Raw genomic sequence first — 25,736 nt, 5'->3', positions numbered from 1 at the left:
TCTTTTCCCAGGCTATCTGTCTCCAGTTAATGTAACCATTTTTCTCACGCCATGGTTGTAATCTTCTAGAAAGCATAATTTAGATTGTCATTGTCCTTGAAACTAGTGCCCAGAACTGAATAGAGACTCAGCTAGGGTCTGACTAATTATGTGGAAGCATTCAATGGTTTGGTTCTAAAATCTGCATGCAGGGTGAAAATTGAGTATAGTCAAAATTACCTTTGAAAAAGCCCTTAACTAACTCATAATGGAGTGTACATATGATATTGTGTGTACAATCCTGTACAGAAATTCTTCTGTTCATTAAACTTCGAGAACCATTGTGGTCAACTAAAGAAGGAACAAAAGGAAAGTCGATATGCAGATGCCTGGGCATTAAAAACATTCTGCTGTTAGGGGAATGATCAGATTCCTCGTGGTGAATGAAGAATGAGTGGAAAATATTTAATTGCAGTGTCACTTCATTCTGATTAAAATTAAACCTAATTCCTTCACATATGTTAGCATTTTTTGGGTTGCAGTGAGGATTAAATAAGAAAGTAAGAAGGGTAGGTCCTAAAATGAGTTTTTAAGTTTAGTGTAATAAATGGTAGGCCTTACCATCCACTACACATTCTTACCCAGGGAGCTATCACCCCCAGGGGGCAAAAATTAGTTTTTCGTGGGCAAAAATTTTACTCTTTCAATGTAGTAAGACATATACACAATACATAATGAGATATATACTGTATTAAAATTTTATGGGGCAGGTAACAATTATGAAAATATGTCTAAAAACCTCCTTAGGGGGTGATAATGAAAAGATTGAGAAATGCTGCCATATGGCTTGGCCCCTTGGTTTAAACATACAGTTCAAAATTGCATTTGCTGTTTTGTAGTCATATTGCATGCATTCTGGGTTTAAATAAGGCTCATCAGTTTTATTTACAAAAGAAACTTGATAATCATATTATGATATGAACAGAAATGTCTACCTGAAGTCACTGATCCTGCATCGTGACATGTCGGTCAGTCTTAATGGATAGCATTTGTACTTCTACGATTAATGAATTGAGGACACTTTTAGCAAGACAAAGTTACTGAGTTTGCTTAGTGAATGTCAGACTTTCAGCTATAAACTGTTCTCTGTATACGTTTGTGGAGGCAGATGAATTCAGTTGCTTTTAATTCCTGATTTATGAAGGCAAGTAATGCTGCATTGAGAAAAAATAAATACCATGGTCATATTTAATTCCAGCAAAAGGTCTCTCAAATATATCTCAAGTCCGTCACCATCACCATCACCAGGGAATAAGCTCGAGGCTCATACCCCATCAAGACAGGGAAACAGTTGTATCAGTCTGTTTGCAAAGGATGGAACATTTGGCTTTTGTAGGTGAATTTGTGATTTTGGGGGGGGGTAATAGATTTACTCCCTTGTCCTCCTTGCCACTTAATGACAGGTATCAAATTCCTTTTCAGAAATAAACTATCTAGGTAATACAAAATGCCATTTTCATACTAAAATACCATTTAGTTGTGAAATAATATGTCTCAGGAAAGGTCTAGAAAAAGAAGGCAGATGTGAGAGCTAAATGGCGCTGCATAAGAAAATGTGATGCATCTACTCTGCTCCTCACCTCTGGAGAGAAAAGGGGGAGAAGGCAGGACATGACAGGGCTGAGAGGGGTTCTTGTGGCTACAACTTAAAGAAGGGGTATCTGTATAAAAATCACCAAGCCCTCATCTTAAAGAAGCTCAGTGCTTATCTTCCAAGGCCCAGTGGTGAATTCTGATCCCTCCTCCGTATCTATCATTTTGGTGTATTATTTTAAAATGACACATCTGAAAACGTTTCAGATAATTTTAATGGAAACTCAGTGTGTGCATCTAAAGAAAAGATGTCAATATTTTGTAAATTTGCTTCAGGTCTGTTTTTATTTTTGTAGAAGCCTAAGAAATACAGCAAAAACTCCATGTCTACCCCTTCTCTTTGTTTCCCATCCAGAGGTAAACAATTTCCTGTAATTGATGGCTCCTTAGCAGGGTTTCTTGTTAAACATATATTTATTCTATACACACAACATATATACTCATTAGCAATATTCACTACTTTTCATTATTAAATTTTTTATGTATTATCAGGCTGAATGTTTGATGTCAAAAGTGCTTTGTGCAATGTGGTTTTTTTCACCAGCATCATGTGTCTGGATTTTAGCCATGTTAAAACACGTAGCCCTGGTTTGCTCATTTAACTTCGTTGTAATATGACATTGCATGTATAAACTTAACTTCATGTATCCACTACTCTGTTGAAAGGAGTAGAATTGTTTCCTTTTCTTTTTTGCCTCCAAACTTCCATAATTAGAAGTGAAGAGGGGTCCCCCAAATACCCACATTTCTCTGTCTCTTGGCACTGACAGATTTGGCATTGCTATCTTCCTGGGATTCAGGAATAAGTTATCATTTCTTTATCCCTGTTTACATCAGTCACCACGGTGATCCCCAAACTCCTACGTGCCCCTCTAATTCTATACGACAACCACCATAAGGCCATCTCCTATGCCTCTTCAACCCCTGGATCCCTTTCACTGTGCCCTCTGGAACCCACTGTCCATAATCAGCAAACCCAACCTTTGAGTTTTCAAGGATATTCGTCTTTTCTCCCTATGTTCATTTTATCTTCCTAGACACCCCCCACCCCAGGTTTCTTTTCAAGTCGTAGTTGTTTTTCCCATTCATTTGGAGGTCGGCTGTCCTCATTGCTTCTTACTGCAATTTCCAGCCCATTCGCCATCCCTCTTCCCTAAAAATGTCCAGGTTTGAATTTCCTATCAGCAGACCTTCCTCACCATGGACTCGACCCTCCTTGTTACAATCATTGCAACACCTGGGTTACTCCTCGTTTCATAAAGACATTAGTTCCTAGTTCAATTCTTCTCACATTTCAATGAACACAGGAGTGTCTAGGAGGATCTTGTGAAGCCAGATTCTGATTCAGTGTTTCTGCAATGGCACCTGAGATTCTGAACAACTAACAGGTGGAGCACCCAGGCAGTATAGTTGTTGCTGGACCACTTTGAGTAGTGATGTCTTAGATGACTGTCGCCCTCTCCAGCAGTCCTGTCTCTTCCCTTGGGGGTATTTCAGTCACCACAGAGAGGATCCCCGCAACACTGTGTACTTGAGATTACGAGCCTCTCCTCCAATAATCCCATCGCTATCTCAGCCATTCCCATATCTACCCCGCACCTTCTCATTACCCAAACTGGCAACATTTCCATGATGGCAATTTTCAGCATCTGAGTCTCAGACTATCACCTCTCTCATTCTTCTTGCTCATCTCCCCAGGCCCCAAACCCAAACCATTCTCAAACGCCCCTGATCTCTTCAAACCCATTGTTCTTTCTGCCTGTTCATTGTCCCTCATAGCATTCGGTACTGATTTCCCACAACTGGGTTCTTGGGTCTCAATGTTATAGAAATAACACTGAACTCTGAGTAAGATACTAAGGATAGCGTGTGTACAAGGGAGCCGACAGAAAGAGAGAAGTCAGGTCCAGTGGAAAGGAGAGGGTATGGAGTTTGTGAAGGCAATCTTTGAAGGTCCAGGGGTTCAGAGTTATGGAAATGATTCATCTTACTTGATGTTTTTATGCCAATACATCTCTGGGTGAGGCACTACTTTGACATTTTACTGATGTTGGTTTACAATCTCACAGTCTGTTAGTCAAAAGGTTTTGCTAGAACAGAGGCTTTCAAAGCTGAACTATCTCCTTTAACATTTTTAAAAACAAGCAGAAGGAAAAAAATTAACAGTATCTTCACAGGTCAAGTGAAAGCACTAGAACTAGTGCTTGGTCAGGTGCTATTCATCATCAGGGGACAAGTCAACCTAAAATTTGTGCTCAGATGCTATTCTAATCAACAGGTGACTGATTTTGTGCCGTCTAACGCTGTCTATCCCCTATATAATATACTTCTTCGCTCTCTAAGCAACTTTTTTTATCTGTAATTATTTTATTTGAATTTAATCTTTATTATATTTTTGAGTTTTTTTCTAAAGTTTTAAAATGCTTTAATTTTTTAATTTGGGTATCATTAATGTACAAATACATGAGCAACATTATGGTTACTAGACTCCCCCCATTTTCAAGTCCCCATCCCACACCCCATTACAGTCACTGTCCATCAGTGTAGTAAGATGCTATAGAATCACTACTTGTGTTATCTGTGCTATACTGCCTTCCCTGTGCCCACCCCTATGTTATGTGTGCTAATTGTAGTACCCCTTTTTGCCCCTTATCCTTCCCTTCCCACCCATCCTCCCCCATCCCTTTCCCTTTGGTAACTGTTATTCCATTCTTGGGCTCTGTGAATCTGCTGCTGTTTTGTTCCTTCAGTTTTTTTTCTCTGTTCTTATACTCCACAGATGAGTGAAATCATTTGATACTTGTCTTTCTCTGCCTGGCTTATTTCACTGAGCATAATACCCTCTAGCTCCATCCATTTTGCTGCAAATGGTAGGATTTGTTTTCTTCTTATGACTGAATAATATTCCATTGTGTATATGTACCACATCTTCTTTATCCATTCATCTACTGATGGACACTTAGGTTGCTTCCATTTCTTGGCTGTAGTGAATAGTGCTGCGATAAACATAGGAGTGCATATGTCTTTTTCAAACTGGGCTCCTGCATTCTTAGGGTAAATTCCTAGGAGTGGAATTCTGGGTCAAATGGTATTTCTATTTTTAGTTTTTTGAGGAACCTCCATACTGCTTTCCACAATGGTTGAACTAGTTTACATTCCCACCAGCAGTGTAGGAGGGTTCCCCTTTCTCCACATCCTCGCCAGCATTTGTGGTTGGTTGTCTTTTGGCTGGCAGCCATCCTTACTGGTGTGAGGTGATATCTCATTGTGGTTTTAAGTTTAAGAAACTTTTGTAAGAATGTGTTTTCAAATTAGGAATATGTCTGAGATGGGGGCTAATTCCAAAACGGAATTGTCCAGTCCCTGCCTGCTTCTCTTTCACACTCTACTCCTTTCCCTGCCTGGATTCCATGGCAGTTGATTATACTGTTTCCCTTGTACATATGACAAGGTTCCTTGCTGCCTGCTTTCTTCAGCACACTCAGCACCTCAAACCTGGCTGATTATCACACTGTTGCACACGTACACCCATCTCCATTAAATGAGGACAAGGAAAATGGTGCCGTCCCCTGGACTGACCTCATGTTAAATTCATGAGCATGTGCCTGAGGTGGAACTGGAACACCATTTGGCAATCATACATACTTCCCTATTCTTTGCACTGTTCTGGATAACAGTTTTGTGCCTTCCCCTTCTGGAGATTTCCATTGTTACTGGGCAGTAGTTAGTGGAATTCCTCAGTTGTTGTTGTCTCAAAGGAAAGAATTTAGTTGAGAGACCCAGTAGAGAGTTAAAGCCCCAGGAGGCTTTCGTTTAGCACACTTTACTGTCGGGAGTAGCAATCTGAGTCACAGCACCAAATATGTTATAGGCTGAGTTTGTTCTAGGTTCTTAACTGAGAGGCAGAGACACAATAGCGAAGCAGAAGGGAAGTTTTATTTGAATACGCTCCAAGGGAGGAGCTGGCCCGAGTCAAGGGAGACAAAGGCCCTGAACTTTCAGGAGAGGGTCTATTTATCATGTCCTAGCGGGAGGCTGCATCTTTGATTGACAGGGTGAAGTCATTTGATTGACAGTTCTAGTTATACAGCCATTCTTCTTGGTACACATGTCTTTTCCCAAAATGCACACAGAAAAGCCCAAGGTGGGGTGGGGAGCAAAATAGCAATTTTACATTAATGAGATTATTATGAGGTGTTGTTTGGGCCATTTTTAGTTTTGTTCTGTTGTGCCCGAAGGGGACAGGTTTGGCCTGGTCCTGATAGGCAAGGAGGTTCTCTCCCTGCAAACCCTTTGTTGTCTTTAACTGAGAACCCCTACCTGGGCATTATTTCCTAGAGCTTTATCTTTCCCTGGCCCAGCTGGCTTATGTCTGTCTTTCTACCTAACACCAATGCCTCCCTCTCACTCGTCACTTGTGATGTCATAGTGCAAACAGGAATAATCAGTAGAAGCCTTCCACAGCTCCTGTTATCACATACGCCCAGCTATCCCTCCCCAGACTTTGATCCCACTTACCAACTCCAGGCCACGGCTCTAGCAATTCTCCTCCTCCTTTCCTGCTTCATTTTCCCTTCTCCAAGGCATCTTCCTTTCAGCATAAAAAATAAAAACCTCTTTCCCATTAGCTCTGGGGCTGTGCTTCGTTAGACACAAAGTCCTGAAAATATTTTTTTGTACCATGATTTCCGTCTTTCCCTACTCTCTCTGAAACTCCCTACAGTCGGTCTTCAGTTACACCTCTGAATCTGCTTTTGTTTTCTGTTTTTTTTTTTGGCTGTTTGTTTTTACATAACCAACAGCAAATTTCTTATTGCTTGCAAATGAAAAAGCTTAAAAAAAAAAAAAGCTTAGTCACACAGAATGCATAAACTACTATACAGAATGTGAATAGTGAAAATAAACACAACGGCCTCCTACAAGCACATCCTGTAAGTGTGTGTTTAGCCTTGATGGCCAGTTGCCAACCACATAGGAACCTGAAAATGGTGAAAACCATATAGAGCTGGCTAGGTCAATGTCTCACTAATGGACCACATAATTGATTAGCTGATTCATTTATTCATTTATCCATTTTTTCAATCATTAATTGATTCATTCCCTTCACAGTCTGCATTTTTTCTTTGTCTTTCCTTTTTTCCTCTTTGCCCCCTTCTGCTCGTGGTTCAAGGATGTTGTATTGGGCTTTCAGAGTTGCTTAGGGTGCCTAAGTATTTGTTACAGGATCTTTTTATAGAGCTTTGCTGCCCTCACTGCAACTCTTATAAACTACATATTTCACTGTCCCATTTTATTTATCTTATGTGTTTTACTATATCCTCCTATTCAGTGAGTGAGTCATTTAGCCTGCTGTTCCATCTTGTTGCTGCTTTTACTAAACTACAGAGATTTTCAAAAGTAGGCCATCACCATATGAATGAACCAGATACTATACTTATTTTTCATGTAGTCCAAGCATTTAACAACACTGTGATTTCCTGCTCTTCTTCTGCTTTTGTTCTCTACACACGTTACTTCTGCTACTTTCTTACATCTTGTGTCCAATTACTGTTTATTATTTCCTACTGGACCACGCTCTATCCTCTGCTACAGCTTCAAGAAGCTTCCATGAAAAACTACATTCTGTTACACGTGTAGTTGCAGAGTGCTCAGCATAAGTAACTTCAGAATGGGAGCAAGTATTTATTTTTCCATCAGGAATTCCACTGATTGGGTAGAAAATAGCTTGCTTTCTGGATAGAGCTATCCAGGAGGACATCTCTCCATGAAAAATAGTCCTGTGTTACCATGGCTTTTCTGGGCCAGAACTGGTAACAAAGGAATTAATCCTTGGAGTTGTAAACACATTAAGGGCTTTTATAAACTTTATGGAACAACTCTTTATGAGCATCTTTTGTGTATATATATACTGACACATATATATCAATATTATATATGTCAGATAAATATATACATAGGACAAATATCTGTTTGCTGGACAACCACCATCCAACATTTATTTATTTACTTTTGTTTATTGAGTGCCTTGGACATGAAAAAAAAATGCATGGAAGTTTACACACTGTATCTGATTATTTTTTTAAGGCAACATCTACTTTCATTATCTGTTTTTTATAAATGAAAAATGCATTACTGAAAACTGAATTAATTTACTAATATGTTTCTGTGTCCTAGACTTTTTGCTCTGTGGCTTTCTCGAGTTTCTCTGGAGTTCTGTGATTTGGAGGACTCTGACCAAGGCAGGCTGTGGCATGTGTTTCTAGAACAGTTAGATTTCCTTCTTTGCTTGCTATGGAGTCTCTGCAAGTCTTCAGATGTCTAGCACTTGGCATCTGTAAGGCTACAAGGAGGCACCAGATAAAAATATATTTTTGCGTTTGTTCCTTGAAATGCAGTTTTAAGTTTTGTCAGCACTGTTTTGCTGCCTGTGGCATCGAAACTCATTCCTTTGTTTAGGATCATTTACTATATATACAAAAGCATTTGTGGACAGCAGCCCCAGATGATGAAATAAGGGCATTACTCTTGGCAGGAACTTTGTGAAAGAGCAACTGACAACACGGGACTGACCAGACAGGCTGAACAGTGACCACAGGGCAGGAGAGAGTCACAGTGATGGGAACCCCCAGGAGATTCACATGCACCTTTCTCTGGATCTACTCGGGATGTTCACAGGCTTCAGTTACATGTTAGCTCACAGCCAATGGACATCACTTCCTATTATTTCCTCTGAGCCTGGGCTAATGAGAATAATGGATCTGTGTCCATGAATAATCAGGGAAAACATTCTGGCCTTATGTGTATCTGTGAAATCTCTTTTTAGTCTTAAACAAAAAAAATGATAAAATATGCATTTCTAAATTCACTTTATCCTTAAGCTTCTAAAGCTACTATTTGACTAGTTTTCCATGCAATGCTAAATTTGTCTTTCAGAAATAAATTTTCTTTAGAATACATATACACCTCTATGAATTTAATACTCCTTTTCATCAAAGGCTGTCCCAAGAGGCCTTATGTTTATAATTATGGGGAGCAGGATTAGAATCACACAAATTCTTTATTGTGGGCTACAGAGATGAAAAATTAACAAAGAACTGATCTCCTGGATGGAAATATACTTTCATCACTTGAGGGTAGCTCAGTAAGGAAGAGAAAGAACCATAGTGTCAGCTGTTAAATATGATGATTAGTTCCAGGGTCCCTGAAATCTAAGCAGTTCAGCTCAACCAAAGAAAATTTCCAAAATGTCCTCATATGAATGAGATTTCTATCCTGTTTCTCCTTAGGCAGAAAATCCAAAGGGGAAATATTGGGCTTCAGATGTTTGTTGGTCACTCAACCAAATACTTTGAATATTTTCTGTGTGTAAAACAGTGTATTATACTAGGTACAGTTTACGAGGTGCTCCTAGACTTAGTCTTTTGTCTTGGACCAAAAATCACAAAGAAGTAATAAGAGGAATAAAATATGCATTAAAAATGGAGCAAATTGAGATTGGGATTAAAGATGGCAGGGTGAGAGGGGAGACAGAGGCTTCCTCCTAAAACTAGATACAATTAGAAAATGTAATTGGTGCAATTAATCCTAGGAGAGCAACAGGAAAGAGGATGGCGCCAGACAGCACACACCTGGAGAAAAGAGCAGACCTCAGCGAATGGGGTAATGTACCAGAGCTGTGACTCCACAGGACCTGAGCCCTTACCCCCTCCCCAGCTCACCAGCAGGAGAAAGAGAAATGTAGCAGGGAGGGAGTGGAAGGCTTGGGATTGCTGAATACCTAGCTCCAGAGATGTGCTCTGGGAGCACAAACCTACATTTCATGGTGCTTTCATAAGACTCGCATGACATCGGGTTGGAAAGTTAATACAGGCAGAGTTCCTGGGGAGACTGGGATTTCAGCTGCTTGTAGAAAGCAGGGATGCATATCCAGCTGCTCTGGGACAAAAACTTATACCTGTGTGACCGACCCACTGGCTCAGGCAGTGGAGGCTGCTGGCAGTGGAGACAGGCACAGCAGCCGGGAGGTGGGGAACAGCTCTTTCCTACCCCCAGGTACCAGTATCGCTCCCCTGGACCCCCGACATTTCTTCAGGGGCTGAGCAGCTCCAGAATAGAGCTTCTGGACACTAGAGGGTGCCATATACCAACATGAAATGCCGAAGGAACCTTGTCCAGAGTAAAATTATTGATACAACTCCCGAGAAAGATTTAAATGATATGGACCTCATGACTCTTCCTGAAAGGGAGTTCAAAATAAAAATCATCAACATTCTAATGGAGGTATGGAAATATATCCAAGAACTCAGGAATGAATTCAGGTGGGAGATCCAATCGTTGAAGAGCACGATGGAGGGTATTAAAAGCAGGTTGGATACGGTGGAAGAGACAATAAATGAAACAGAAACTAGAGAAGAGGAATACAAAGAAGCTGAGGCACAGAGAGAAAAAAGGATTTCTTAAGAATCAAAGAATATTGAGAGAACTGTGTGACCAATCCAAGCGGAACAATATTCGCATTATAGGGATACCAGAAGAAGAAGAGAGAGAAAAAGGGATAGAAAGTGTCTTTGAGGAGGCAGTTGCTGAAAACTTCCCCAGTCTGGGGAAGGAGATAGTCTCTCAGGCCATGGAGATCCACAGATCTCCCAACACATGGGACCCAAGGAAGACAACACCAAGACACATAGTAATTAAAATGGGAAAGCTCAAGGATAAGGACAGACTGCTAAAAGCAGTCAGAGACAGAAATAAGATCACATACAAAGGAAAGCACATCAGGCTAACATCAGACTTCTCAGCAGAAACCTTACAGGCCAGAAGGGGGTGGTGTGATGTATTTAATGGCATGAAGCAGAAGGGCCTGGAACCAAGATTACTTTATCTGGCAAGATTATCATTTAAATTTGAAGGAGGGATTAAACAATTTCTGGATAAGCAAAAGCTGAGAGAATTTACCTCCCACAAACCATCTCTACAGTCTATTTTGGAGGGACTGCTATACATGGAAGTGTTCCTAAGGTTGAATAGCTGTCACCATAGGTAATAACCACAGTAAAGAAAGTAGAACAGCTAATTACGAAGCAAATGCAAAATTAAATTAACTATCCTCAAAGTCAATTAAGGGATAGACAAAAAGTACAGAATTTGATACCTAATATAGAAAGAATGAAGGAGGAAGAAAAAGGAGGAGAAATAGAAAAGAACCTTTAGATTGCATTTGTAACAGCATACTAAGTGAGTTAAGTTAGACTCTTAAATAGTAAAGAAAGTAACCTGGAACCTTTGGTAACCACGAATCTAAAGCCTGCAATGGCAATAAGTACATACCTATCAATAATCACCCTAAATGTAAATGGACTGGATGCACCAATCGAAAGACATAGAGTCACTGAATGGATAAAAAAACAAAAGCCATCTATACGCTGCTTACAAGAGACTCACCTCAAACCCAAAGAAATGCACAGACTAAAAGTCAAGGGATGGAAAAAGATATTTCACGCAAACAATAGGGAGAAAAAAGCAGGTGTTGCAGTACTAGTATCAGACAAAATAGACTTCAAAACAAAGAAAGTAACAAGAGATAAAGAAGGACATTACATAATGATAAAGGGCTCAGTCCACCAAGAGGATATAACCATTATAAATATACATGCACCCAACACAGGAGCACCAGCATATGTGAAACAAATACTAACAGAACTAAAGGAGGAAATAGACTGCAATGCATTCATTCTGGGAGACTTCAACACACCATTCACTCCAAAGGACAGATCCACCAGATAGAAAATAAGTAAGGACACAGAGGCACTGAACAACACACTAGAACAGATGGACCTAATAGACATCTACAGACTTCTACATCCAAAAGCAACAGGATACACATTCTTCTCAAGTGCACATGGAACATTCTCCAGAATAGACCACATACTAGGCCACAAAAAGAGCCTCAGTAAATTACAAAAGATTGAAATCGTACCAACCAACTTTTCAGACCACAAAGGTATAAAACTAGAAATAAATTGTACAAAGAAAACAAAAAGGCTCACAAACATATGTAGGCTTAACAACATGCTCCTAAATAATCAATGGATCAATGACCAAATCAAAATGGAGATCCAGCAATATGTGGAAACAAATGATAACAACAACACAAAACCCCAACTACTCTGGGATACAGCAAAAGCAGTCTTAAGAGGAAAGTATATAGCAACCCAGGCCTATTTAAAGAAGGAAGAACAATGCCAAATGAATAGTCTAATGTCACAATTATCGAAATTGGAAAAAGAAGAACAAATGAGGCCTAAAGTCAGCAGAAGGAAGGACATAATAAAGATCAGAGAAGAAATAAACAAAATTGAGAAGAATAAAATAATAGAAAAAAATCAATGAAACCAAGAGCTGGTTCTTTGAGAAAATAAAAAAAATAGATGAGCCTCTAGCCAGACTTATTAAGAGAAAAACAGAATCAATACACATCAACAGAATCAGAAATGAGAAAGTAAACATCATGATGGACCCAACAGAAATACAAAGAATTATTAGAGACTACTATGAAAACCTATATGCTAAGAAGCTGGAAAACCTAGAAGAAATGGACAACTTCCTAGAAAAATACAACCTTCCAAGACTGACCAAGGAAGAAACACAAAATCTAAATAAACCAATTACCAGCAAAGAAATTGAAGTGGTAATCAAAAAACTACCCAAGAACAAAACCCCCAGGCCAGATGAATTTATCTCTGAATTTTATCAGAAACACAGAGAAGATTGAATTCCCATTTTTCTTAAAGTTTTCCAAAAAATAGAAGAGGAGGGAATACTCCCAAACTCATTCTATGAAGCCAACATCACCCTAATAGCAAAACCAGGCAAAGATGCCACCAAAAAAAAAATTACAGCCCAATATCCCTGATGAATGTACATGCAAAAATATTCAACAAAATATTAGCAAACTGAATTCAAAAATACATCAAAAGGATCATACACCATGACCAAGTGGGATTCACCCCAGGGATGCAAGGATGGTACAACATTCGAAAATCCATCAACATCATCCACTACATCAACAAAAAGAAGGACAAAAACCATATGATCATCTCCAGAGATGCTGAAAAAGCATTCCACAAAATTCAACATCCATTCATGATAAAAACTCTCAGCAAAATGGGTATAGAGGGAAGGTACCTCAACATAATAAAGGCCATATATGATAAACCCACAGCCAACATCATCCTGAACAGTGAGAAGCTGAAAGCTTTTCCTCTGAGATCGGGAACAAGACAGAGATGCCCACTCTCCCCACTATTATTCAACATAGTACTGGAGGTCCTAGCCACAGCAATTAGACAAAACAAAGAAATACAAGGAATCCAGATTGATAAAGAGGAAGTCAAACTGTCACTATTAGCAGATGACATGATATTGTACATAAAAAATCCTAAAGACTCTACTCCAAAACTACTAGAACTGATATCCGAATACAGCAAAGTTGCAGGATACAAAATTAACACACAGAAATCTGTGGCTTTCCTATACACTAACACACAAGGTACAAAATTAACACACAGAAATCTGTGGTTTTCCTATACACTAACAATGAACTAATAGAAAGAGAAATCAGGAAAACAATTCCATTCACAATTGCATCAAAAAGAATAAAATACTTAGGAATAAACCTTACCAAGGAAATGAAAGATCTATACCCTGAAAACTATAAGACACTCTTAAGAGAAATTAAAGAGGACACTAACAAATGGAAACTCATCCCATGCTCTTGGCTAGAAAGAATTAATATTATCAAAATGGCCATCCTGCTCAAAGCAATATACAGATTTGATGCAATCCCTATCAAATTACCAACAACATTCTTCAACAAACTAGAACGAATAGTTCAAAAATTCATATGGAAACACCAAACACCCTGAATAGCCAAAGCAGTTCTGAGAAGGAAGAATAAAGTTGGGGGGATGTCGCTCCCCAACTTCAAGCTCTACTACAAAGCCACAGTAATCAAGACAGTTTGATACTGGCACAAAAGCAGAGCCACAGACCAGTGGAACAGAATAGAGACCCCAAATATTAACCCAAACATTTATGGTCAATTAATACATGATAAAGGAGCCATGGACATACAATGGGGAAATGACAGTCCCTTCAACAGACGGTGCTGGCAAAACTGGACAGCTACATGTAAGAGAATGAAACTGGATCACTGTCTAACCCCATACACAAAAGTAAATTCAAAATGGATCAAATACCTGAATGTAAGTCATGAAACCATAAAACTCTTTGAAAAAAACATAGGCAAAAATCTCTTGGACATAAACATGAGTGACTTCTTCATGAACATATCTCTCCGGGCAAGGGAAACAAAAGCAAAAATGAACAAGTGGGACTATATCAAGCTGAAAAGCTTCTGTACAGCAAAGGACACCATCAATAGAACAAAAAGGTATCCTACAGTATGGGAGAATATATTCATAAATGACAGATCTGATAAAAGGTTGACATCTAAAATATATAAAGAGCTCATGCACCTCAACAAACAAAAAGCAAATAATCCAATTTAAAAAATGGGCAGAGGAGCTGAAATTCAGATGGCCAACAGACACATGAAAAGATGCTCCACATTGCTTGTCATCAGAGAAATGCAAATTAAAACCACAATGAGATATCACCTCACACCAGTAAGGATGGCTGCCATCCAAAAGGCAAACAACAACAAATGTTGGCGAGGTTGTGGAGAAAGGGGAACCCTCCTACACTGCTGGTGGGAATGCAAATTAGTTCAACCATTGTGGAAAGCAGTATGGAGGTTCCTCAAAAAGCCCAAAATAGAAATACCATTTGACCCAGGAATTCCACTTCAAGGAATTTACTCTAAGAATGCAGCACTCCAGTTTGAAAAAGACAGGTGCACCCCTATCGCAGCACTATTTACAATAGCCAAGAAATGGAAGCAACCTAAATGTCCATCAGTAGATGAATGGATAAAGAAGATGTGGTACATATACACAATGGAATATTACTCAGCCATAAGAAGAAAACAAATTCTACCATTTGCAACAACATGGATGGAGCTGGAGGGTATTATGCTCAGTGAAATAAGCCAGGCAGAGAAAGACAAGTATCAAATGATTTCACTCATCTGTGGAGTATAAGAACAAAGAAAAACTGAAGGAACAAAACAGCAGAAGAATCACAGAACCCAAGAATGGACTAACAGTTACCAAAGGGAAAGGGACTGGGGAGGATAGGTGGGAAGGGAGGGATAAGGGCAGGGAAAAAGAAAGGGGGCCTTACGATTAGCATGTATAATGTGGGGGGGCATAGGGAGTGATGTGCAACATAGAGAAGACATAGTGAGTCTACAGCATCTTACTACACTGATGGACAGTGACTGTAATGGGGTTTGTGGGAGGGGGACTTGATGAAGGGGGGAGTCTAGTAACCATAATGTTCTTTATGTAATTGTAGATTAATGATAATAAAATGAATGAAAAAAAATGGAGCAAATTATCGGCAAGTGAAAATTACTGTGATACCAAGACAATGTATATTTAATTGGTGAGAACAATGGAGAAAAAAGGTAATAAGATGTGAAAGAAAAGGTAGTGTAGTGATTAAGAGCATTCAGAATCAACCAGGTTTGCATTCCCATTCTGCCACGTGACACTAAACCAGTCACCTATCCCCCCTGTTCTTCAGTTTGCGTATCTGTTAGATGGATATCATAATAAGACCTATCTCACGGAATTCTGCTGAGGATGAAATGAATACACTACTGTATAAAAACTACCTGACTATCAGGAATGGAGTAGCATTCAGTAGGTGGTAGTGGCTTGCTACTATTATTGTTATTGTTTTTACTACATTTAAGAATGAAGTCTTCTAGGAGGAGGTGAATCTCAACTGCAAGTTGATAAGAAAAAGAGAAATATAGATAGATTGAAGGGAGAATGGATGGGTTAAAACAATGAGATGGTAAAACTCATTCTCATAAGAATGCAGTTTCCACTTGACAGAAGAGCCAGAAACAAATCCTCAGTCCTAGAAACATTACGATGAAGGATTTTTTCCCCCAGTGCCTTGTCCTGATGCCCATCATTCCTAAATGTCCCCAGGAACTTAACTTTCTGGCAATTCTGAGATCCCTTGGTTCTCCCTGTCAGAGGGATCCAGGCAGAGAGTAATTGCTATTGGATCTGAACTTGAGGCTCTCATCCAAACTGTGGACTCGCTGACAAAGTAAGCTTGTTCCTCTTTAAGGAAAATTTATCCCTGTGATTCCCTAAAAGGATTGTATTTCTTATAGAAATTCAATCTAAAGTCTTGATCACTGTATTTTCAATTCCATAAAATCATTATATTTAAAAACCTTTTCCTCTTGGACAAGAAAACTAATATTTTTTCTACAGAAGAAAGGCCAAACGAGTATATGGACATTTAACTTGATTACATTGGCTTTCTTCTTATATTTTTGTATTAAAATAGTATGGGGAACTGAGTATATAACCTATAGAGAGATAGGACAGCGTTCAAAGTTCAAATGTGTTTAACCCAATGACTGCTTTTTAGATTTTAAGTAAATAGCAAGAATATCTTAATCAACAGTTTGAGTTTGTGAGCTGCACCTGCAGAGTTTCCTAGTCCCCTTGTCACATACGATATTCCAGTGGGAAATTTTATATTTCAGTGTGTTCCAGTTTTTTGTTCAATACTCAAGTATCTGCCACAGTGGAAGGAAGGGGAGCTGGATCAATGATTCAGAGTTTTGGAGTACGAATTAGGAGGCTTGGGGTTCTGAATCCAGTTTGTCACCCACTTAGCAAATCTGTGTGACTGCAGGCAAATGGCTCTAACTTCCTCAATTTTACTTTGCTCACTGTGTGCAGTTGAATGTTTGGACAATGCAGTCCATCACCTACAGCTGTAAAGTTCTGATATTCACAGTGCTTCCTTAGGTACTTTGTACCTACTATAAACAGAAAAAACAGTGTATTACTGATGTGATTTTTTTCTTTTTTCTTTTTTTGCAATTATAGCCAAAATGTATTGAATGCTTCCTGTGGTGGATATTAGATTAAGCATCTTTCAAATATGACCTTGGTTAAATTAAACTTGATGAGAATCCTGTGAGACTATTATTATGCTCATTTTCTAGACAAGGAAATGGAAGCAAAAGAAGTGAAATATGACAAAAACAAATAGATGTCTACCAATATCCAGGCTTTCCCTATTCCCAAATAGAATCTCTTAAATTTTGGCTGGCTACGTCAAATCACGACAGCACTTCCCAGCTTCCCTTGCAGTTGGGGGTTGTCACGTGCCTATGTTCCTGTCATTGGAATATAAATGAAAGGGCTGTGTGGCAGCTTCAGGGAACCTTCCTTAAAAGACAGTTATGTTCTCCCTGTGCCCACTTTCTTGTTTTGGTTTGTCTTTCCTCTTTTGACAGAAATGCACATATGGTGTCTAAGACCGTAGATGCTTCTTGAACCTGGAGGAGGAGACACACCTCCTCCAGGCAGTGCTGTCTATACTCCTCCTTAATAACAAAGTCCAGACTTTTAGAGGAGAGAGAAATAAAGTCTAGTTTATGCCACAGATATTTTGGATTAGAATCAAACCCAACCTTGAGTAGCGTGAGTACATTGCTCAAGGTCACACAGCTAATGAGTGGCAGAGCTGGGATTCCAACCCTGGTTGGCTGGGCTAGAGAGAGCACAAATGCATCTTAGAATTAGGCCCTTCATGCTATGATTCAACATCTGCAAAATAGGTATACTTGGAATACAGTTGATGTTTTGTTTCTAATTAGTCTGTCTTCCTAATTATATTTGACTCTGGCTAATACTAAATTCAGTTCTATACCTTAAGCACATGCTCACAGTTTTTGGCAAGAGAAAGGGTCTCACAAAGGCTAGTTTGACCTTATATTTTCGCTTAGACAACATGGATAAGAGCACCAAAGCTCTTGAAAAATTAGGTTTGCCTAACAATGATTTCCATCTGCCTTCTTCATTTGCATGAAGGGAACCATGCCTGAAGGACTTGTTCTATGACATGCTAGGGTCTGTCCCTGCACATGAAAGCTATATTGCTGAAAGCCCCATTACACTGCTCCCACGTAATTCAAATAATAAAACCACTTAAAATTTATTTGGTTATTTTAAGTACATGGATTTTAGATCTCAATTATCTGCAAAATACTTCCATTCTATACTGCTCAACATTGCAAATAAGATGATAACAAAATACACTTTGTCCTTGAAGGGTATGGAAACAGGGAGGATAGAAAATGATCATTATTTGCAGGTAATTTGATTTTACTGCTCACCATCCCAAGAGAACTAACTGAAAAGCTGTCAAGTGAAGAGTTCATAAGATGGACAGATGTGATACAGTTACAAATTTTGATAGTTTCCTGTATAATAGATCTGATCATAGAACACGCTGGAAAAATCTTATTCACATGAGCAACGTAAAACAAAAGAAAACAAAGCAGTTAAGAAAAATCATGAGTAACCGTAACTGGACTTTTAGGAAGAAACTTAAAAATTTTCTGAGGGCTTTAAAGGATGATTTAAATTAATGAAAGACCTTACATTCTTCTATGGGAAAACTGAATATTGCAGAAATGTTGTCTCTTTGGAATTGGAAAAATTGGTTTATAGGTCATGTCATTCTGATCAAATTTGTATTGGAATTTGATGAGTTAGCAAAATAATTCTAAAGTTCACCTGGCAGAATAAATTAATGAAAACAGTTAAGGTAATTTTGAACATTCAGAATAAGGAGGGCTTCAGATTTTAAAATATAAAAATAAAATATTCATGCAGTATATATTAAACATAACAATATAGGCAGATCAACAACTCAATGATGATAAAAAGGTAAAAGAATGATAAAGAGGTAATGCAAAAAAATTGAAGGCATGGAGATGATTCAGTAAATTGTGCTAGGATATTTGCTACTTGAAGAAAAGTCAATTTTGACAGCAATCATGCATCTTATGTTAAGAAATTCTAGATATATGAAAAATTAGGTGTCAAATTAGGAAAACATAAAAATACGTGAATGTATGTCAAGTTTCTGGATGAGGATAAATTTACAAGCATAAAAGTAGTAAGTAAAACAACAGAGGAAAAGATGAACAGATCTGACTAAAAATGTATGGCTTTTCTATACTGTACAAATGGTATAATATTGAAAGGAAAGCAGGAGTTCTAATTCAGAAATGGGAACATGGCACTTCACAGTGTAACTGATGAAAATTACACATATAAAAAAGCCAACCATTTAAAGCTCTGGCAATTGCTCTATAAACATACAGCAAATGAAGAAACATTTATTCAAGAAAACCTACTAATCTCAATAAGAATAATAAGAGTCTGACATTTGAGCCATGACCTGGTCTTTCTCCACCCCTTCCTGATCTCAGCTTGAAGCTTCACCCTGGGCTGAATGAGTCAAAAATACATGACTCCACTCTCCTCAGCTCCCCATCAAGAAGCTGGGTATTTTGTCAGGAAGAGCGAGTTCCTGACATTTCTCACTCCCTTCAACCCTGTGATGAAGAGGCTAAATTCGCGGTGAGTATAACATGAATTTAGGCTGGTGGCTACCTTCCTTCACCCAGCCCCTACTCATAGACTGGGTGTTCTATCTCAGATGTGTCAAGTGGAGAATCCTGGGGCCCCAACTCCCCTCACCTCAGCTCACTTGTATGGACACCTGACAGGGGAGGAAGCCATTCAAGCCGGAAGCTGCCATTCCACCCAGGGCCCAGCACAGTGGCTCAGAAATTTTGCCAACAGAAAGAGGCAGTGCACAGCTTTGAAGGAACTGATTTTACTTAAAAGAGATTCTTGGGGAGGTCAAGCTTATGGGCTTGTTTGGAAATAATAGCTTCTCTTAATTAGGAGCAAAAAACCCCCCAAAACACAGGTCAGCTAGTTCATCAGGGAGTACCAAGGAGGGGCAGAGCAGAGGGGCGCCCTCTGGGGCGCAGAAGAAATCTCAAACACTGGCATCTGCAACTTCCCGTACCTGAATATAAATGAAGCAGGCCACGGAGCATTTTATGCCCCCCAGGCATTGTCGATAACAACGACATAACAGGCCAACAATTAGTGAAGCCTAGCAGCTGAGACAGCTGAGACTAGATGAGACAGCTTAGCAGAGGGGTGGGAAGAGAATCCCTGATTCCTACTTGTTGCGTGGTCCCCAAATACTCAAGACACGAATTTGGTCTATAGTATTCTTGATAGGTAATCTTTCCATAAAGGCCCATTACAAACTCTCTCTGGAAGTAGACACCTTTACTCTAGGCCTCAAAAGAATTTCAAAAACAACTTTTCAAAGAGACTAGGCATCTCACGGTCAAAAGTGACTCAGCATACCGAATGCTCATATCCTGGTTCCTAAAAGCTACTGCCTTTTTAATGGAACAGGATTCAGTGGGGAAATGGCTGGTCCTAGGACTAGAGCACGGAAGGTAAACATTGAGTCTGAAATATCTTTTTGTGTGAAAAAAACAGAAACTGGTCCATATGAAGTATCTTTTTGTGTAAAAAAAAAAGAAACTGGTCCTTTATTTAACGGGTGAAATTAAAGGGGCTTTCACCCGTTAAATAAAGGAAAATTTGAGCATCAAAATGATTACTCACCAGAAATGAGTTATAATACATTGAATAAGATCATCAAGAGTCCATGTTGATATTGAAAAATATAAGTAAAAAAAGGAAGAAGAAGCTTTATTTATTTATTTTTCGTTTCTTTTTACTCTATCAATCTAATAAATACAGAAGGAATAATAGATTTAGAAAATCACCATTTTGTAACAACCGTCATAAGAATAATTGATTTGGGTAAGAATCGTCAATGGATAGTAAACTACTGAGTGACTGTTTGCAGGGTAATCAAGTACTTTGTAAGTCTCAGAGCGTCTTCCCAGATTATTTATTAATTGGAAAGTCAAAAAGATACCTTTAGACTGGAGAAATTTAACAAATACCACCTTAACTAAGTGATCAAAGTTAGCATCACTAAAAATGGGACCCGCTGAAATCACATGCCTCTTGGTGGACACAGATCACTTATGTCATATTCCTACCAAAAACGCATAACTTAAAATCTTTTCGTTTCAAGGGGAAAGGACAGATAAAGGTAAATTGAGGGACATGCAACACCACCACGAGACTGCACTCACCTGTGAATCCTGCTTCCTTCTCATCTCTCCCGTTCAATAAATCATCTTGTTCTGCTGGTTTCACCTCCTAAACATCACTGGAACTCATTCATTTCTCTCCGTTCTTGCAGTTACATCATGTCACTTAATTGCTAAAACAGTCCTTGGCCATTTTCTCTCGAATCCCTGCTTCACAGGGCAGACTGAGCGGTCTGTCCACAGTCCGAATCTGGTTACTGCACTTCCTTGCTGAAAGGTTTCAAATAAATGCAGACTCTTAAATCTGCTTTGCAAAGCCTGTCCTGATCTGGCTCCTGCTTTGACTCTCACTGTATCTGTGGATACTCCTCCATTGCCAGCACCATATTCTTTTGATTTGCCACCTCCCTTAATTTTCCAGTTGAGATATTTTCTGTTTTGTACAGTTTTTTATTGATGTCTTGAATATTGTCTCCTTACACATTTTTTTCCCCACTACTCTCTCTTAGAGACTAAACCCTCTTCATTCTTCTGGTCTGAGCTTAGATAGGACTTATTCTGAGATGCTTTGATTTATTCCACCACCCTCACCTCACCTCACCCCAAGTCTAAATTAGGTGTTCCTTCTATGCGAATCTGACGTACCTCACGCTGCTTCAGTCTCAGTAGTTAGGAAATTGCTCTTTAATTTCTTGTTCAAAGTCTAGCTCATCTAGCAGTCCGTAAGTCTCACAAGGCCGGAACTGAATTTGTCTTGTTCACTGTTTTATTACCCAGGAGCCTCCACAGTGTATGGGACATAGTAGAATTTTGTTTGGATGAATGGAAAATAGAGTTGCAGTGGGAGGAGAAGAGATATTTTATAAAATAGTAGTAAATGTTCTAAAGGGCACAAACTGTGCGATACTAACCTTGGGGGGTGATATCTCAAGATGATATTTAAAGGCTAAGGAATAACTTTCTGAACTTTCTACTAAAAAAAATATATTCTATGCCCAGCTCTTAGTTTCTAAATATCATTCTTCATAAAAAAAAACACAAAAAACAAAACGAACCAGGCTCCTTGGAGAAGTGATTGATTCCAGGATTGGGGCAGGAAAACATAAGATGTGCCTGGTACATCTTATGAAGCCTGAATGCAAGAAAGTGCTTAAAAATAATAAGAAAAATAATAAAAGGTCATGTTGAAAGGGCATAGGGGTCAACTGGATCCCATGAGCCAAAGCTAGGACCATTCAAGTAGAAACTTAAAAGGTACTGAATTTTAAACAAAGGAATGAAATCAATATCCACAAATCCATTCTGATATAAATTCATTGAATAAATAAATAGATGGGGAGAAAGCATCTTACAGAAGAATAAGAGAAATAGAAAATCTCCATTAGGCAAGCACTATTGTAATAATTGTTACAGGCAAGAACCACGAGTAAATTGTAAAATCAATGGGCAAATGTTTGAGGAAGAAGGGAATATTTATATAGCCTTACAATATGCCCCCCAAGACATTTATTAATTACAAAGGATAGAGCAGTGCCTTTATAGATGAGACCTGACAGACACCACTCCAATCAAATGGTCAAAGTTAACATGACCAATAATAAGATATATGCATGTTGCCTACCCTCTGATAGATAAACGGATGTTTATCTCCTGTGTGGTATTTTTGTCAAAAAAATGCATAACCTCAGTCTAATTATGAGAAATTATCAAACTGAAATTGAGGAGCCAAACAACTGACCAATACTTTTCAAAGTGTCAGTGTCATAAAAGATAAGAAAAGACTATGGGGGAGTCATGGATTGGAGGAAACCAAGAAGACGTAACAGCTAAATACAATTCTGGATCTTATATTGGACTCTGCACAGAAAAAAAGTGAGTGGGAAGCAAAATCCAAATAAAGTCTGTAGGCAGGTGAGTAGTAGAGGGAAATGGGGTTGTTGTGGAAGAAAGCAACTATTTGCAAATACACTGAAGTACATTATAGGTGTAAGAAGTATGAAATGAAACATAATATTCAAGGTGTTGAAATGTCTGTCTGTTTCATTCTAAATGGAAATAAATCCTCCAAGTCACCTGCCATTTGTCAAAGGGCTGGGAAATGTAACTACGATCTTATTTCTCATTTTCTCCTCTTCATTGGACTGTACCAGAACCTGAGACTTATGTAGTTCAGGTCATCCGTGAGTTACGACCCTAACCATTGGTCCCTCTGTCACACCACGTTCCTGCAGTGTGCCGATTGCCCAGATCTGGTTGGGCCTTGGGGGCTTAAAGTAGTGCTCACCTCTGAAGCTTGGTTAGAATGTGCTTGCTGTGGCTCAGGGGGTGCAGAAATCATACCTTGCCAACTCCCCAGGACTCACGGAGCCTTGTCATCTGAGGGCCTGCTGGGGTCTGGGTCCCTGGGTGCAAGGAAGCACAAATTATGCAATAAGCAACAGCCTCACACCTTTCTCTACTCTTTGGTGAGCCATCTCTTAGAAAAGGTCTCTGTAGAGCAGGGTCACTTTCCTCCAGCTCAGCCTCCAACTTGCCCTCTTTGTAGCCCCCCACCAAGGTTGTGTGTGTGTATGCTCATGGTGGTAAAGGGGGACATGATGGTTAATTTTATATATCTACTTGACTGGGCCACCAAGTGCGCGGAAGGTCCATCAAACATTATTTTTTGTATGTCTATGAGTGTGTTTCTGGACGAGACTACATTTGAATTGATAAACTGAGGAAAGCAGGTTGCCCTCCCTAAGGTGGGTGGATCTCATCTAACTTGTTGGAGGCTTGAAAAGAACCCACAGCAGAGGAAGAGAAAATTCAGTTTGTCTGCCTGACCTTCCTGGAGCTGGGACATCAGTCTTTTCTTGACTTGGACTGGATTTAAACCATTGGCTCTCCTGGGTCTCTCTAGCTTATTGATTGCAGAAATTGGGACTTGTCAGCCACCATGAGCCAGTTCCTTAAAATATATCTCTTTCTCTCTCTCTATTCATACAGCCTACTGATTCTGTTTCTCTGAAACTCCCATACCAATATAAAGGATGCTTACAGGACCATTAAACTAAACAGACTATGGAGTGCTCCCTGGGGAATACAGAACAGCAAGTTGTCCTTCTCATAAAGAAAATTAATTTCAAATTTTAATTTTAAATTCTGAAGTACAGTCTAAATTACTCAAAAGAAAGAGAATAATACAACATTGGCTTTAGTAGAGTATTTCCTACTCACCCTTTTGTTGATAAACAAATGCCAACAAAACATGAAGTAATCAAAATATTGCTTTGCCTTTGAAGATTTCCTGTGCAGGCAGATGACTTCACTTCATTCTCATGTATTTAAAAAGAAATTTTCACCAAAGAACTGGATTAAGAAATGCTTCGTAGTCATTACACTTGAAAAAACTTAAAAGTCATTCACAGTATTTCTTTTCAAAATAATATTAACTCAGATTTCTCAAGTTTACCTTCCCACTCACCAGAAAGGTTCTTAAAAAATGATTATTATTATTTTTGTCAAAATCCAGAGGCTATGGGAGGTCCTTTCAATGACTCAACTCCTGTACCTTAAACACTCTGCAGAAATTATTTGAGTTTATAATATTTTACTCATAGAAAAATCAGTGCAGCAATTTATTCAGGGACTGGTGTCATTTTGCCCACATGTGACCTGCATTTTTGGAAAAAGGTTGTCCCCGATGAGGAGTAGTTTAGAAGGAAAATACCCTTCACACCCCATGACTAAAACTGAGCACATTTCAGACTTTTTTCCAAAATGAACAAGTCAAGTCAGTTTACTCACCACCGTATGATCAACTCTATTCAACACCTTGTTTGGGTATTTTGAAGTTGATTGACTAATGATTTGACAAAGATGACTGGCTCCCCTTCAGGAGCGTGATGAATGTGTGTGGCTCTGGGCACAGCCCACCACGGCTGTTCCCGCCCCTCTGATGCCTGAGGGGAAGCCTTGGTCAGAAGCAGTCAGTACACGACAGAGAATTCTCTCGTTGAAACCAACTACAGGAAGAGAACCTTTCTTTGAGACTGATGAAAATAAGAAGAGTGATTTCCTGAACCCAGAGTTCTTGGCTGAGTGCGTCCCCGTGCAAAACCTTAATACTAACTCAGATCATTCCGTTTCCAATGTCCCAAACCAGGGCGACTGTAAAGGTTACCGCATGATTGACTAACTTCTCTGCATCTTGTCACGCTTTGCGGAAGAAGGGCGGGGGATTTCTCAGAATCTCTTTTCGCATTCTTTCCTCTTCCTCGGCTTCATTTATAAAGCCCACCTACTATTTCTGGGATAGTTGATTTTATGTGTCAACTGGGCGAGACTACAGTGCCCAGTTGTTTGATCAAGCACCAGTTTGAATTTTGCTGGGAAGGTATTTTATAGATATGATTAACATTTATAATCAGTCAACCTAAGGGAAGAGATTACTCTCTGTAATGTGGATTTTGGCCTCCTCTAGTCAGATAAAGGATATAAACGCGAAGGCAGGTTTCCTAGAGGAAAAGAAATTCTGCCTCAACACAGTAACACAGAAATCCTGCCTGAGTTTCCAGCTTGCTGGCCTGCCCATGTGCATTTCAGGCTTGCCAGCCCCCGCAATTGTGTGAGACAGTTCCTTAAAATAAATCCTTATGCATCTATAGGTGTCTGTACATCTCTCTTTATCATCTATTTATCTGTGTATCTATCTTTTCTCTGTCTTTCTATGCTGCTGATTCTGTTTTTCTGGAAAACCCAAACAAATACGAATCATTAAAAGCTTTCTTTTTCTTTTTTTTGAGCCAGAATCACCTTTCCCAGCTCAGACTTCAAACAAGAATGTGATTGCTTGTAGCCACGGCCACCACTCCCCAGGGGCCAGCGTCACAGGGACAGGACGGGAGGCTGGTCTCGCAAGGCAGCACCCACTGGCCCTGCTCATCCCAAC

Source organism: Manis javanica, chromosome 14 (assembly GCF_040802235.1).
Source record: "Manis javanica isolate MJ-LG chromosome 14, MJ_LKY, whole genome shotgun sequence".
NCBI classification, from domain to species: Eukaryota; Metazoa; Chordata; class Mammalia; order Pholidota; family Manidae; genus Manis; species Manis javanica.
The sequence above is the reverse complement of the archived record's forward strand: the minus strand, read 5'-3'. Positions refer to the sequence as shown.